Source organism: Ovis canadensis, chromosome 1 (assembly GCF_042477335.2).
Source record: "Ovis canadensis isolate MfBH-ARS-UI-01 breed Bighorn chromosome 1, ARS-UI_OviCan_v2, whole genome shotgun sequence".
NCBI lineage: Eukaryota > Metazoa > Chordata > Mammalia > Artiodactyla > Bovidae > Ovis > Ovis canadensis.
In genome coordinates this window covers 83,066,587-83,083,307 of record NC_091245.1, presented here as the reverse complement: position 1 = coordinate 83,083,307, position 16,721 = coordinate 83,066,587, and positions in this window count along the sequence as shown.

The window sequence follows — 16,721 nt, the reverse complement described above, 5'->3', positions numbered from 1 at the left end:
CTCCAGTGATTTTGGAGCCCCCCCACAATAAAGTCTGACACTGTTTCCACTGTTTCCCCATCTATTTCCCACGAAGTGACGGGACCGGATACCATGATCTTCGTTTTCTCAATGTTGAGCTTTAAGACAAATTTTTCAACCTCCTCTTTGACTTTCATCAAGAGGCTTTTTAGTTCCTCTTCACTTTCTGCCATAAGGGTGGTGTCATCTGCATATCTGAGGGTATTGATATTTCTCTCGGCAATCTTGATTCCAGCTTGTATTTCTTCCAATCCAGCGTTTCTTATGATATACTCTGCATAGAAGTTAAATAAGCACGGTGACAATATACAGCCTTGATGTACTCCTTTTCCTATTCGGAACCAGTCTGTTGTTCCATGTCCAGTTCTAACTGTTGCTTCCTGACCTGCATACAGATTTCTCAAACCCTAAGTGAAATAGGTGACCAATGCGAGTTTGATGCATGAGGCAGGGCACCCAAAGGTGGTGCTCTGGGGAAGCCCAGAGGGACGGGGCGGGGTGGAGGGAAAACATGTATACCTATGGCTGATTCATGTTGATGTATGGCAAAAACCATCACTACATTGTAAAGAAATTATCCTACAATTAAAACAAGTTAATCAAAAATAATTAAGTCAATAAATAGTTAAGGTATATTTTGACCATGAATGTTTCAAATATTAAGAACTAATACTAATATTTTAATACTTATATACATGTGAGGCAGTTTCTAAGTGCTTTATATTTTAACTAATTTAGTGCATAGAAGAACTCTTTGAGTTAAGAACTATTTCATATTACTGTGAATTTTTCATATATATTACCTTCCAAAAATACATAGCAGTAGGTAGTAGAGCTGTGAATCAAACCCAGGCAGTTTTGCTCCAGAGTTAACTTATTTGCTTTTAACCTCTACAAACATGCTGCTCATTGCATTCAGTGAACTTGTATGATTCAAGGAGTGTTTGGATACATTTTGATAGTAAATAAGTACAAAGATTAAGTTTAAGCATTCTAAACATAATAGCTCTTGATATCAATGTGTCACTGAAATGCATGGTCTCTTTTTACTAATACATTTTTTAAAATTTTGAGAAATTATTGGTCTGAATGAGTTGGAAACTAAAAATAAAAACAAAAAAATCTTTCATTCTAAGTTAGAGATAGGCAAACTTCTCCTGTAAGTGGTCAGATAGCAAATATCTCAGATCTCTGTTGCAACTACACAACTACGGTGTTATGATATAAAAGCAGCCATTACAACAATTAGTCAGTGAATGTGACTGCTACAATAAAATTGGTATCCAAGAATGAGAAAAGATGGCAAGGATTAAAAAATGAGACCTTCCCAAAATTATTAGAAAGCACCAGCCTAGGAATTCAAAAAGCACCATGTGTACTAAAATGGGTGATTACATAAACATACATACACACACAATACATACCTATACAAAACACACACTCACAATCTTAAAAAGCTGCAATTTTGACCCAACCCTCTGTGCTACACTTCTGACTTCAGTTTTCTCCACAGCACTCATTACATCTTTATTTATTTGGCTGTGATGGTCTTCATTGCTCATGGGATTTTCTTTAGTTGAGGAGAGTGGGCGCTACTCTTCTTTATGGCATGCAGGCTTTTAACTGCAGTGGCTTTTCTAGTGGAGACAGGCTCTAGGACTCATGGGCTTCAGCAGTCACAGCTCCCAGTCTCCAGAGCACAGGCTCAATAGTTGTGGCTCGTGGCTTTGGCTGCTCTCTGGCACATAAGATCTTTCGGGATCAGGGATCAAACTCGTCTCTTGCACTGGCAGACAGATTCTTTACCACTGAACCACCAGGGAAGGGCCTCCCCCATTAGTTTTGATATATGATCTTAATCAGAATGGATTAATCTGAATTCTAAAGGAATCTTAATCAGAATCCTAAAGGAAATCAGTCCTGAATATTCACTGGAAGGACTGATGCTGAAGCTGAAACTAATACTTTGGCCACCTGATGAGAAGACCGACCCTGATGCTGGGAAAGATTGAGGGCAGGAGGAGAAGGGGACGACAGAGGATGAGATGATTGGATGGCATCACTGACTCAATGGACATCAGTTTGAGTAGCCTCTGGAATTTGGTGATGGACAGGGAGCCCTGCGTGACGCAGTCCATGGGGTCACAAAGAGTTGCACACCACTGAGCGACTAAACTGAACTGAATCAGAATGGTCAGTATTTATTTATGAATTTTAGTGTGCTAACTTCAAACTGTCGTTCTGTTGAAGAAATATCTGTCGGGAGAAATATCAATAACCTCAGATATGCAGATGACACCACCCTTATGGCAGAAAGTGAAGAGGAACTGAAAATCCTCTTGAAAGTGAAAGAGGAGAGTGAAAAAGTTGGCTTAAAGCTCAACATTCAGAAAACGAAGATCATGGCATCTGGTCCCATCAATTCATGGGAAATAGATGGGGAAACAGTGGAAACAGTGTCAGACTTTATTTTGGGGGGCTCCAAAATCACTGCAGATGGTGATTGCAGCCATGAAATTAAAAGATGCTTACTCCTTGGAAGAAAAGTTATGACCAATCTAGATAGCATATTGAAAAGCAGGGACGTTACTTTGCCAACTAAGGTCTGTCTAGTCAAGGCTATGGTTTTCCAGTGGTCATGTATGGATGTGAGAGTCGGACTGTGAAGAAGGCTGAACACTGAAGAACTGATGCTTTTGAACTGTGGTGTTGGAGAAGCCTCTTGAGAGTCCCTCGGAATGCAAGAAGGTCCAGCCAGTTCATTCTGAAGGAGATCAGCCCTGGGATTTCTTTGGAGGGAATGATGCTAAAGCTGAACCTCCAGTACTTTGGCCACCTCATGCGAAGACTTGACTCATTGGAAAAGACTCTGATGCTGGGAGGGATTGGGGGCAGGAGGAGAAGGGGACAACAGAGGATGAGATGGCTGCATGGCATCACTGACTCGATGGATGTGAGTCTGGGTGAACTACAGGAGTTGGTGATGGACAGGGAGGCCTGGCATGCTGTGATTCATGGGGTTGCAAAGAGTCGGACACGACTGAGCGACTGAAGTGAACTGAACTTAAAACTAGCTAGAATATCTAATTGAAAGGACTGTTTGTCTTGCTGTTAGAGTAGTATAAGTCATCCAAGCCCTTAGCTCATCAGTAAAGGATCCGCCTGCAAAGCAAGAGACACAGGAGATGTGGGTTTGATCCTTGGGTTGGGAAGATCTCCTGGAGGAGGAAATGGAAACATACTCCAGAATTCTTGCCTAGGAAATCCCATGGATAGAGGAGTTTGGCAGGCTATAGTCCATGGGGTTGCACACAGGGTTCACTGGGGCCACTAGTGAACCTGCGGGAGATATCAACTGTGTAGTCCTCAGATAATACATTACTGGAGGGAGATTTTGTAGTTGTAATAAATTTGACAAAGCAATTAAAAAAAAACATTATTGGAGGGTCTGATAAACCCAGGTTGGGACAAAATATTTGCCTTTGGACTAATCATTGCAAACAATGGCTGAAACTATTGAAATACTCCATTATTGGATCAGGGAACTAGGGTCTCTTGGGTCAATCAATAGAGGTGGGAGATTCTGTAGCCTCAAAACAGTCTATGATATGTACACCTTTTACCTTTAAAGATTATGCAGCACAGGAGAATTATATCTATACTTTCAAATGACTGTCAAATTACAAGATTACCACTTACTGAAGACAGAAAATTGAATGTATAGCTTCCTTAAATAAAAGAGTGCTATATTAATCAGGCATGGTATCCTTGAGCAAAGCATTCTGATCACTTTTAAAGTATCTGAAAAGCATTTTGTTTTAAGGTTGTGTTGGTTACAGAGGTTACAGTGAGTTGGCATTAGTCTTGAGAATCCAGCATGCAATGGCTCTTATTTGGGGTAGAAATACATGGATACATGGGTTTGGTGACACCATTCTTAGAAAAATATTCACTGAAGTGAATCCATTGCATAGCTGATTTCAAAATCTGATGTAAACAGTGATTTGCTAGTTTTCAGAGGTAGGTTCACTAAAGTGAGTGTCACTGATTTTTTGAATAGATAGGTTTAAAAACATGCTATCTTTGACAGAGAATTGTAATGGCCATACAACTAAGATGGATTGACTAAAAAGAGTTCTTTGGTTAATGACTTCGTGCCTCCAAGACAATAGTCTTACCCTAAATAAGCTGTTCTTGTTTAATCACTAAGTGGTATCTGATACTTTTGCAACCCGATGGATGGTAGCCCACCAACCTCCTCTGCCCATGGGAGTGGGTTGCCATCTCCAGGGGATCTTCCTGACTCAGGGATAGAACCAGCATCTCCCACTTTGGCAGGGACATTCTTTACACTGAGCCACCAGGGAAGCCCCTTATATAAGTAGGGCCTTATTTAAGTGTTTCAATAAAAATTCTGTATTTATATAAAAGTTGCAAACATATTAGAGTTCACATAAACCTATCATTCAGTTTGCTCTAATGTTAGTATATTCATAAACATGGTACATTTATCAAAATGAAACACATAACTTTAAAAAATATCAGTTGAGAATTTTTAAAATTGAAAATCAGTTTAACATTGTGAACACATGGACGTCCATGGTGTATTCATGTTGATGTATGGCAAAACCAATACAATATTATTAAGTAATTAGCCTCCAATTAAAATAAATAAATTTAAAAAAATAAAAATTAAAAAAATAGCAGGATAATATTGATACCATATAATCTCAAAAAGAGAACAAAATCTGAAAATTCAAGTATTTCAATAATAATCAATGATTTGGATTGTAAGAATTAATGTTAAAATGCCTGTATTATCCAAAGTAACCTACAGATATAATGCAATCTCTATCAAATCACCCATGACATTTTTCTTTGACAAACTGGGAAAATAGTCCTATAATTTATTTGGAGCCATAAAAGAGCCATAATTGCCAAAGAAAAACTGAGGAAAGAGTACAAAGCTGGGAGGTATAACCCTCCTAAACTTGCAGTTCAGTTCAGTTGTTCAGTCGTGTCTGAACTCTGCAACGCCATGAATTACAGCACGCCAGGCATCCCTGTCCATCACCGACTCCCAGAGTTCACCCAAACTCATGTGAATCAAGTTGGTGATGCCATCCAGCCATCTCATCCTCTGTCATCCCCATTCTCCTCCTGCCCCCAATCATAAACTTTACACAATACCAAAAAGTTATAGCAATCAGAACAGTGTAGTATTGGCTCAGAACCAAAGATATGAACTGATGGAAAAAAATAAGGTCCAGAATTAAGCCCACACACCAACATCAATTACCCTTTGACAAAGGAGGCAAGAATACACAAAAGAGAAAAGATGGTCTCTTCAACAAGCGGTGCTGAGGAAGCTGGACTACGGCATGTAAATCAATGAACTTAGAACACACCCCCATACCATATACAAAAATAAACTCAAGATGGATTAAAGACTTAAATATAAGACATGAACCATAAAACTCTTATGAGAATGTAGCAAAACACTCTCTGACGTAAGTGGCAGCACTGTTTTCTTAGGTCAGTCTCCCAAAGTGAGAGAAATAAAAGCAAAAGCAAAAAAACAAAAAAAACCCAAAAACGACCTAATCAAATTTTGAGCTTTTGTTCATCAAAGGAAACCATAAACAAAATGAAGACAACCAAAAGATTGGGAGAAATTATTTGCAAACAATGCAATCCACAAAGGCTTAATTTTCAAAATATATAAACAGCTCAAACAACAATACAAAAAAAAAAAAGAGAGAGACAATACAATCAAAAGCAGAAGATCTAAACAGACATTTCACCAAAGATGATATACAGATGGTCAATACGCACACGAAAAGATGCTCAGTGTCACAAATCATTACAGAAATGTTAATCAAAGCTATAATGAAGTATCATCTAATAATGGTCAAAATGGAAACCATCAAAAGATCAACAAATAATAAATGCTGGACTGTGTGTGGAGAAAAGGGAACCCTATTACACCATTGGTGGGAATAGAAGCAGTGATAGGTGTTATTTTCTTGGGCTCCAAAATCAGCCATGGTATAAAAGATGCTACTTGGAAGAAAAGCTATGACAAACTTAGCATATTAAAAACTATTAAAGCATATTAACCAAAAATTAAGAGACATCACTTTGCCTACAAAGTCCCTATAGTAAGAGCTATGTATGCTCAATTGCTAAGTCATGTCCAACTCTTTGCAACTCCTAGGACTGCAGCAGGCCAGATTTCCCTATCCATCACCAACTCTCGGAGCTTTCTCAAACTCATATCCATAGAGTCAGTGATGCCATCCAACCATCTCATCCTCTGCCGTCCCCTTCTCCTCCCACCTTCAATTTTTCTCAGCATCAAGGTCTCCTCCAATGAGTTGGCTCTTCACATCAGATGGCCAAAATATTGGAATTTCAGCCTCAGCATCAGTCACCATCTGCAGTGATTTTTGAGTGATTTTGCATATATATGTATGTATATTCAGTCACACTTTTTATTGTTATAAACTGCTGTCTCTATATCAGGCTTTTGCTGTTCAGTGGAGTTTTCCTTTTTTTTTTTTTCCTGTTTTCTTCCTTCTTCCTTTTTTTCTTTTCTCTTTTTCACAATTTTAACTTTTAATTTTTTTAATGTATCAGATTTTTTTCTACAGTTATTCCTTTGTTTGCCTTTCCTACTGTTACTTTCTCTTTGCAGTCAATTTTTAATCTATATAAATCTTTTTCATTTACCTCTATTTAACTTTACCTCTATTTAACCTCTTTCTTTCTTTCCTTTCCTTTCCTCTCAAAATATGTTAGTTTTGTTTTCATGTTTTATTCCTCACTTGGCACCTTGCTTTAACTTTGCTTTCTGGTTTGTGGTTTAGTTTTGTTCTTAACTGGGAAAAATAATTTTTTATTTACTTTGTTCACTGGGTCAATCTACTGTACTCCATTTTACCAGGGCTGTTTTAACTTTGCTTATGTTTGTGTGTGTCTATATTCCATTATTTTAATTATTATATGCTATTTTTGTAACTGCCATTTGTCTGGGATTCATCTTTGATTTCTCCTTTTGGGGTATTTGTTTTATTATCACTTAATGCCATAACAAACCATTTGTGGAATCTTCATTACTGACCGGAGAACAAGCCCAGAGCTTTTAGAGTGGGAGCACTGACACCAAGACCATAGACTACCAGAGAACTACCCCTAGGGAGCATCAAATAGTGAGAACTCACACTCTGAAAACCACCTGAACACAAGACCTGGCATCACGCAGCCACCAATGGCACCCTGCACAGGATGCCTCATCTTAACAACAAAGAAAACAAAAATACAAATCCAATCATCAGCAGACAGTATTACCACCTCACTCAGTCTTTCCCATGAGAAGAAAAACAAACAAACATAAATCTCACCCTATACGAACCTTGCAAAACCAACTAGACCAACCTCAGGAGGGCAAAAACCAAAAGGAAGAAGGAATTCAACTTTGAGGCCTGGGAAAAGGAGGCTCAAACACACATACATAATGAAAAGACAGAGAAAGACTACACAAATGAAAGAACAAATGAGAAACACAGAAGTACAAATAAATGAAGGGGAAATAGACAAACTACCTGAAAAAGAATTCAGAATTATGATAGTAAAGATGATCAAAAACCTTGAAAACAAAGTGGAGAAAATGCAAGAATCAAGTAACAAAGACCTAGAAGAATTAAAGGATAAACATGAAGAGAGAAACAACACATTTACTGAAATTAAAAATACTCTGGAAGGAATCGAAACCAGAATATCTGAAGCAGAAGAATAAATAATTGTGCTGAAAGATAAAATGGTGGAAATAACTTCTGAAGAGAAGAAAAAAAGTAAAAAAGAACGAAAAGAACTGAGAATAGTCTCAGAGACCTCTGACACCCTATCAAACACACCAATATTTGAATTATAGTGGTCACAGAAGAAGAAGAGAAAAAGAAAGGTTATAAGAAAGTTTTTGAAGAGATGCTAGTTGAAAATTTCCCCAACATGGAAAAGGAAAGAATCAATCAAGTCCAAGAGGTACAAAGAGTCCCATATAGGATAAACCGAAGGAGAAACATGCAGACACATACTAATGAAACTAACAAAGACTAAACACAAAGAAAGGATATTAAGAGCAGCAAGGGAGAAGCAACAAGCAACATACAAGAGAAACCCCATATGCTTAACAGCTGATCTTTCACCAGAAACTCTGCAGGCCAGATGGGAATGGCAGGATATATTTAAAGTACTGAAAGGGAAAAATCTACAACCAAGATTACTGTTCCCATCAAGGATCTCATTCGATACGATGGGGGGAAAAAAAAGCTTTTCAGACAAGAAATCATCAGGAAAAATCAGTACCACCAACCAAACTTTACAGCAAATGTAAAAGGGGCTTATATATGCAAGAAATACAAGAAAAGGATAAAGATTTATGAAAACAACCCAAAACAATTACGAAAATGGCAATAGGAACAGGTATATCAATAATTACTTTAAATGTAAATGTGCTAAATGCTCCAACCAAAAGACACAGGCTGGCTCAATGGATATAGAAACAAGACCCATTTATACGCTGTCTACAAGAAACCCACTTCAGACCTAAAGACACATATAGACCGAAAGTGAGAGAATGGAAAAATAAATTCCATGCAAATGGCAAGCAAAAGAAAGCTGGAGTAGCAATCCTCATATTAGAAAAAACAGACCTTAAAATAAATTTAATTAATTAATTAATGAAGAGGACTGCAAGAGATAAGGAAGGACACTATGTAATGATCAAGGGATCAATCCAAAAGGAAGATGTAACAATTGTAAATATCTATGCACCCAACATAGAAGCACCTCAATACATAAGAAAAACACTAACAGACATAAAAGCAGAAATTGTCAGTAACACAACAGTAGCAGGAGACTTTAACAGCCCACTCACATCAATGGACAGATCATCAAAACAGAAAATTAATAAGGAAACACAAGTATTAAAAGATACATTAGATCTGATGGATCTCATGATATCTTCAGGACATTCATTCCAAATGCAGAAGAATACATCTTCTCAAGTGCACATGGAACATTCTGCAGGATAGACAACATCTTGGGTCACAAATCAAACCTCAGTAAATTTAAGAAAACTGAAATCATATCATGTATCTTCTCTGATCACAATGCTATGAGACTAGATATCAATTACAAGAAAAAAACTGTAAGAAACACAAACACATGGAGATTAAACAGTATGTTTCTAAATAAACAAAAGGTTACTGAAACGGAAAAAAGGAAATTAAAAAAAATCTAGAAACAAATGACAATGAAAACTCAAAGCCTTTGGGATACACCAAAAGCAGTTCTAAGAAGGAAGTTTATAGCAATACATTCCTACCTCAGGAAACAAGGAAAACATTGAATAGACTAACTTTACACCTAAAACAACTGGAAAAATAGGAACAAAAAAATGATGAAATTAGTAGAAGGAAAGAAATCATAAAGATCTGAGAAGAAACAAGTGAAAAAGAAATGAAAGAAATGATAGTATAAATTAATAAAAGTAAAATCTGGTTCTTTGAGAAGATAAACAAAATTGACAATCCTTGAGCCAGACTCATCAAAAGAAAGAGAGAGAGAAATTCAAATAAAAAAAATCAGAACTGAAAAAGGAGAGGGTACAACAGACAATGCAGAAATATAATGGATTATAACAGACAATTATGAACAACTGTAAGGCCATATAATGGATAACCTTAGAAGAAATCTAGATTCTTGGAAAAGTTCAATCTTCAAAGACTGAACCAGGAAAAAATAGAAATTATGAAAAACCCATTTAAAGCACTGAAATTGAAGCTGTGATCAAACATCTCCCAAAACACAAAAGCCCAGGACCAGATGGCTCCATAGGAATATTTTTTCCAACATTTAGAGAAGAGTAATGCCTATCCTTCTAAAGCTCTTTCAAAACACTGCAGAGGAAGGAACACTTCCTAAACTCACTTTACCAAGCCACCATCACCCTGAAATCAAAACCAGACAAGTATAGCACAAAAACAATGAAAACTACAGGCCAATATCACTGATGAACATAGATGCAAAAATCCTCAACAAAATTTTAGCGAACAGAAATCAGCAACACATCAAAAAACTCAAATACCATGATCAAGTGGGGTTTATTCCAGGAAGGCAAAGATACTTCAAAATAAGCAAATAAATCAATGAGATACACCATATTAACAAACTGAAAGATAAAAACCATATGATCATCTCAATAGATGCAGAAAAAGCCTTTGAAAACATTCAGCATGAATTGATGATTAAAACTCTTCAAAAAAGGGGCACAGAAGGAACTCACCTCAACATAGTAAATGCCATATATGGTAAGCGTACAGCAAACATTATTCTCAATGGTAAAAAACTGAAAGCATTCCCCCTAAGATAGGAACAAGGTAAGGGCGTCCACTGTCACCACTCTTACTCAACATTTTTCTGGAAGTCCTAGCTACAGTAATCAGAAAAGAAAAATAAATAAAGTGTATCCAGATCAGAAAAGAAGAAAGCAAGCTTTCACTGTTGAAAATGACATCATACTGTACATAGAAAACCCTAAAGATAGTATCAGAAAATCACTAGAGCTAATCAGTGAATTTATCAAAGTTGCAGGATACAAAATCAATACACGGAAATCACTTTCATTTCTATATACTAATAATGAAAAATCAAAAGGAAATTAAGAAATCAATCCCATTCACCACTGCAACAAAAAGAATTAAACATCTAGGAATAAACTTACGTAAGGAGACAAAAGAACTATACACAGAAAATTATAAGAAAGAGGACCCCATACCCAAAGAGCAGCGGCTGGGAGGAGATACCCAAAGTCCGAGGTCAGGGGTGGTGGCCTGGAGGAGCCATCCCCCTTCTGAGGCTAGGGGCGGTGGCCAGGAGGAGCCACCCCGCTTCCGAGGAGTGGTGGCTGTGTGTGAGCAGGAGGGCCTAGAGGAGCTATCCCATGTTGAAGGTCAGGAAGGGTGATGGTGAGGAGATACCCCTCATCCAAAGTAAAGAGCAGCAGCTGTACTTTGCTGGAGCAGCCGTGAAGAGATAACCCACGCCCAAGGTAAGAGAAACCCAAGTAAGACGGTAGGTGTTGCAAGAGAACATCAGAGGGCAGACACCCTGAAACCATACTCACAGAAAACTAGTCAATCTAATCACACTAGGACCACAGCCTTTTCTAACTCAATGAAATTAAGCCATGCCCACGGGGCAACCCAAGACGGGCGGGTCATGGTGGAGAGGTCTGACAGAATGTGGTCCACTGGAGAAGGGAATGGTAAACCGCTTCAGTATTCTTGCCTTGAGAACCCCATGAACAGTATGAAAAGGCAAAATGATAGGATACTGAAAGAGGTGCTCCCCAGGTCAGTAGGTGCCCAATACGCTACTGGAGATCAGTGGAGAAATAACTCCAGAAAGAATGAAGGGGTGGAGCCAAAGCAAAAACAATGCCTAGCTGTGGATGTGACTGGTGATAAAAGCAAGGCCCGATGCTATAAAGAGCAATACTGCATAGGAACCTGGAATGTGAGGTCTATGAATCAAGGCAAACTGGAAGTGGTCAAACAAGAGATGGCAAGAGTGAACGTCGACATTCTAGGAATCAGAGAACTAAAGTGGACTGGAATGGGTGAATTTAACTCAGATGACCATTATATCTACTACTGTGGGCAGGAATCCCTCAGAAGAAACGGAGTAGCCATCATGGTCAACAAAAGAGTCCGAAATGCAATACTTGGATGCAACCTGAAAAATGACAAGAATGATCTGTATTTGTTTCCAAGGCAAACCATTCAATATCACGGTAATCCAAGTCTAGGCCCCAATCAGTAATGCTGAAGAAGCTGAAGCTGAAATTCTATGAAGACCTACAAGACCTTTTAGAACTAACACCCAAAAAAGATGTCCTTTCCATTATAGGGAACTGGAATGCAAAAGTAGAAAGTCAAGAAATACCTGGAATAACAGGCAAATTTGGCCTTGGAATGTGGAATAAAGCACGGCAAAGACGAATAGAGTTTTGCCAAGAAAATGCACTGGCCATAGCAAACACCCTCTTCCAACAACACAAGAGAAGTGTTGTTGGACATCTGGTGATGTACACATGGAAATCACCAGATGGTCAACACCAAAATGAGACTGATTATATTCTTTGCAGCCAAAGATGGAGAAGCTCTGTACAGTCAACAAAAACAAGACCAGGAGCTGACTATGGCTCCGATCATGAAATCCTTATTGCCAAATTCAGATTTAAACTGAACAAAGTAGGGTAAGACACTAGACCATTGAGGTATGACCTAAATCAAGTTGCTTATGATTATTCAGTGGAAGTGAGAAATAGATATAAGGGCCTAGATCTGATAGATAGAGTGCCTGATGAACTAGGGAATGAGATTCGTGACATTGTACAGGAGACAAGGATCAAGACCATCCCCATGGAAAAGAATTGCAAAAAAGCAAAATGGCTGTCTCAGGAGGCCTTGCAAATAGCTGTGAAAAGAAGAGAAGTGAAAAGCAAAGGAGAAAAGGAAAGGTATACACATCAGAATACAGAGTTCCAAAGAATAGCAAGAAGAGATAAGAAAGCCTTCTACAGTGATCAATGCAAAGAAATAGAGGAAAACAACAGAATGGGAAAGACTAGAGAGCTCTAAGAAAACTAAAGATCCCAAGGGAATATTTCATGCAAAGACGGGCTCAATAAAGGACAGAAATGGTATGGACCTAACAGAAGCAGAACATATTAAGAATAGGTTACAAGAATACACAGAAGATCTATACAAAAAAGATCTTCACGACCCAGATAATCACGATGGTGTGATCACTCATCTAGAGCCAGATATCCTGGAATGTGAAGTCAAGTGGGCCTTAGAAAGCATCACTATGAACATAGATAGTGGCGGTGATGGAATTCCAGCTGAGCTATTTCAAATCCTAAAAGATGATGCTGTGAAAGTGTGGCCCTCAATATGCCAGCAAATTTGGAAAACTCAGCAGTGGCCACAGGACTGGAAAAGGTCAGTTTTCATTCCAATCCCAAAGAAAGGCAATGCCAAAGAATGCTCAAACTACCACACAATTGCACTCATCTCACATGCTAGTAAAGTAATGCTCAAAATTCTCCAAGCCAGGCTTCAGCAATACATGAACCGTGAACTTCCAGATGTTCAAGCTGGTTTTAGAAAAGGCAGAGCAACCAGAGATCAAATTGCCAACATCCGCTGGATCATGGAATAAGCAAGAGAGTTCCAGAAAAACATCTATTTCTGCTTTATTGATTATGCCAAAGCCTTTGACTGTGTGGATCACAATAAACTGTGGAAAATTCTGAAAGAGATGGGAATACAAGAACACCTGACCTGCCTCTTGAGAAATCTGTATGCAGGTCAGGAAGCAACAGTTAGAACTGGACATGGAACAACCGACTGGTTCCAAATAGGAAAAGGAGTACATCAAGGCTGTATATTGTCACCCTGCTTATTTAACTTATATGCAGAATACATCATGAGAAACGCTGGACTGGAAGAAACACAGGCTGGAATCAAGATTGCCGGGAGAAATGTCAATAACCTCAGATATGCAGATGACACCACCCTTATGGCAGAAAGTGAAGAGGAACTAAAAAGCCTCTTGATGAAAGTGAAAGTGGAGAGTGAAAAAGTTGGCTTAAAGCTCAACATACAGAAAACGAAGATCATGGCATCCGGTCCCATCACTTCATGGGAAATAGATGGGGAAACAGTGGAAACAGTGTCAGACTTTATTTTGGGGGTCTCCAAAATCACTGGAGATGGTGACTGCAGCCATGAAATTAAAAGACAGTCTTTGGAAGAAAAGTTATGACCAACCTAGATAGCATATTCAAAAGCAGAGACATTGCTTTGCCGACTAAGGTCTGTCTAGTCAAGGCTATGGTTTTTCCTGTGGTCATATACGGCTGTGAGAGTTGGACTGTGAAGAAGGCTGAGCACCAAAGAATTGATGCGTTTGAACTGTGGTGTTGGAGAAGACTCTTGAGAGTCCCTTGGACTGCAAGGAGATCCAACCAGTGCATTCTGAAGGAGATCAGCCCTGGGATTTCTTTGGAAGGAATGATGCTAAAGCTGAACCTCCAGTACTTTGGCCACCTTATGCAATGAGTTGACTCATTGGAAAAGACTGATGCTGGGAGGGATTGGGGGCAGGAGGAGTAGGGGATGACAGAGGATGAGATGGCTGGATGGCATCACTGACTTGATGGACATGAGTCTGAGTGAACTCTGGGAGTTGGTGATGGACAGGGATGCCTGGCATGCTGCGATTCATGGGGTCTCAAAGAATTGGACACGACTTAGCGACTGAACTGAACTGAACTGATGAAAGAAATCAAAGATGACATAAACAGATGGAGAGATATCCCATTTTGGGGGGAAGAAGAATTAATACTGTGAAAATGACTGTATTACCAAATGTAATCTTCGGATTCAAGGCAAGCCCTATCAAATTATCAATGACATTTTTCACAGAAATAGAACAAAAAATTTCAGAATTCATAGGGAAACACAAATGACCCCTTGAGTCTTCAGGAAGTTGAATGGAGCCGGAGGAATCAACCTTCCTGACATAAGATTATACTACAAAGCTACAGTGATCAGGAGAGTACGGTACTGGTACAAAAACAGAAACATAAACCAGTGGAATCCCATGCACCTCTGGGTATCTTATAATTGACAAAGGAGGCAAGAATAGACAACGGGGCAAAGACAGCCTCTTCAATAAATGGTGATGGCAAAACTGGACAGCTACATGTAAAAGAATGAAATTACAACATTTCCCAATACCATACAAATGATAAACGTCAAAATGGATTAAAACTCAAAATGTAAGACCACTAGCTATAAAATCTTAGAGGAAAACATAGGCAGTACAGTCAATGACATAAATCGAAGCAAGATCCTCTCTGACCCACCTGCTAAAGTAATGGAAATAAAAACGAAAGTAAACAAAGGGGACCTGATTAAACTTAAGTTTTTGCACAGCACAGGAAACTATAGACAAAGTGAAAAGACAACCCTCAAATGGGAGAAAATAACAGCAAATGAAACAACTGACAAAGGATTAATTTCTAAAATATACAAGTAGCTCATACAACTCAAGGCAGAAAAACAAACAACCCAATCAAAAGTGGGGAAAAGACCTAAAGATTTCTCCAAAGAATACATACAGATGGTTAACAAACATTATTAGAGAAATGCAAATCAAAATTACAATGATATATCACCTCACACCAGTAAGAATGGCCATCATCAGAAAGTCTACAAACAACAAATGCTGGATAGGGTGTGGAGAAAAGGGATCACTCTTGCATTGTTTGTGGGAATGTATACTGATACAGTCACTATGGAGATTTCTTAAAAAACTAGAAATGAAACCACCATATGACCCAGCAATCCCACTCCTAGGCATATACCCTGAGGAAATCAAAATTGAAAGAGGCACATGTATCCCACTGTTCACTGTAGCACTGTTTACAATAGCTAGAACATGGAAGCAGCCTAGATATCCATCAACAGATGAATGGATATAGAAGTAGTGGTACATATACACAATGAAATGTTACTCAGCCATAAAAAGTATCACCTTTGAGTCAGTTCTGATGAGGTATATGAGCCTAGAATCTATTATACAGAGTGAAGTGAGTCAGAAAGAGAAAGATAAATATCTTATTCTAATGCATATATGTGAAATCTACAAAAATGATCCTGAAGAATTTATTTACAGGGCACAAAATTCATGAAATTAAAAGATGCTTACTCCTTGGAAGAAAAGTTATGACCAACTTAGATAGCATACTCAAAAGCAGAGACATTATTTTGCCAACAAACATCCATCTAGTCAAGGCTATGGTTTTTCCAGTGGTCATGTATGGATGTGAGAGTTGGACTGTGACGAAAGCTGAGCGCCGAAGAATTGATGCTTTTGAACTGTGGTGTTGGACAAGACTCTTGAGAGTCCCTCGGACTGCAAGGAGATCCAACCAGTCCATTCTACAGTTGATCAGCCCTGTGTGTTCTTCGGAAGGAATGATGCTAAAGCTGAAACTCCAGTACTTTGGCCACCTCATGTGAAGAGCTGACTCACTGGAAAAGACTCTGATGGTGGGAGGAATTGGGGGCAGGAGGAGAAGGGGACGACTGAGGATGAGATGGCTGGATGGCAACATGGACTCGATGGATGTGAGTTTGAGTGAACTCCAGGAGGTGGTGATGGACAGGGAGGCCTGGCGTGCTGCGATTCATGGGGTCGCAAAGAGTTGACATGACTGAGCGACTGAACTGAACTGAATGGAGAAACAGACATAGAGAACAGACTTGTGGGCATGGGGAGAGGGGAGGAAAGGGTGACATATATGGAAAGACTAACATGGAAATTTACATTACCATATGTAAAATAGATAGCCAACGGGAATTTGCTGCATGGCTAAGAAACTCAAACAAGGGCTCCGTATCTCAACTTAGAGGGTTGGGATGGGGACTGAGATAACAGGGAAATTCCAAAAGGAGGGGATATATGTATACCTATGGCTGACTCAGGTTGAGATATTTTTCAGAAAAGGACAAAATTCTGTAAAGAAATTAACCTTCAATTAAAAAAAAATTAAACACAAA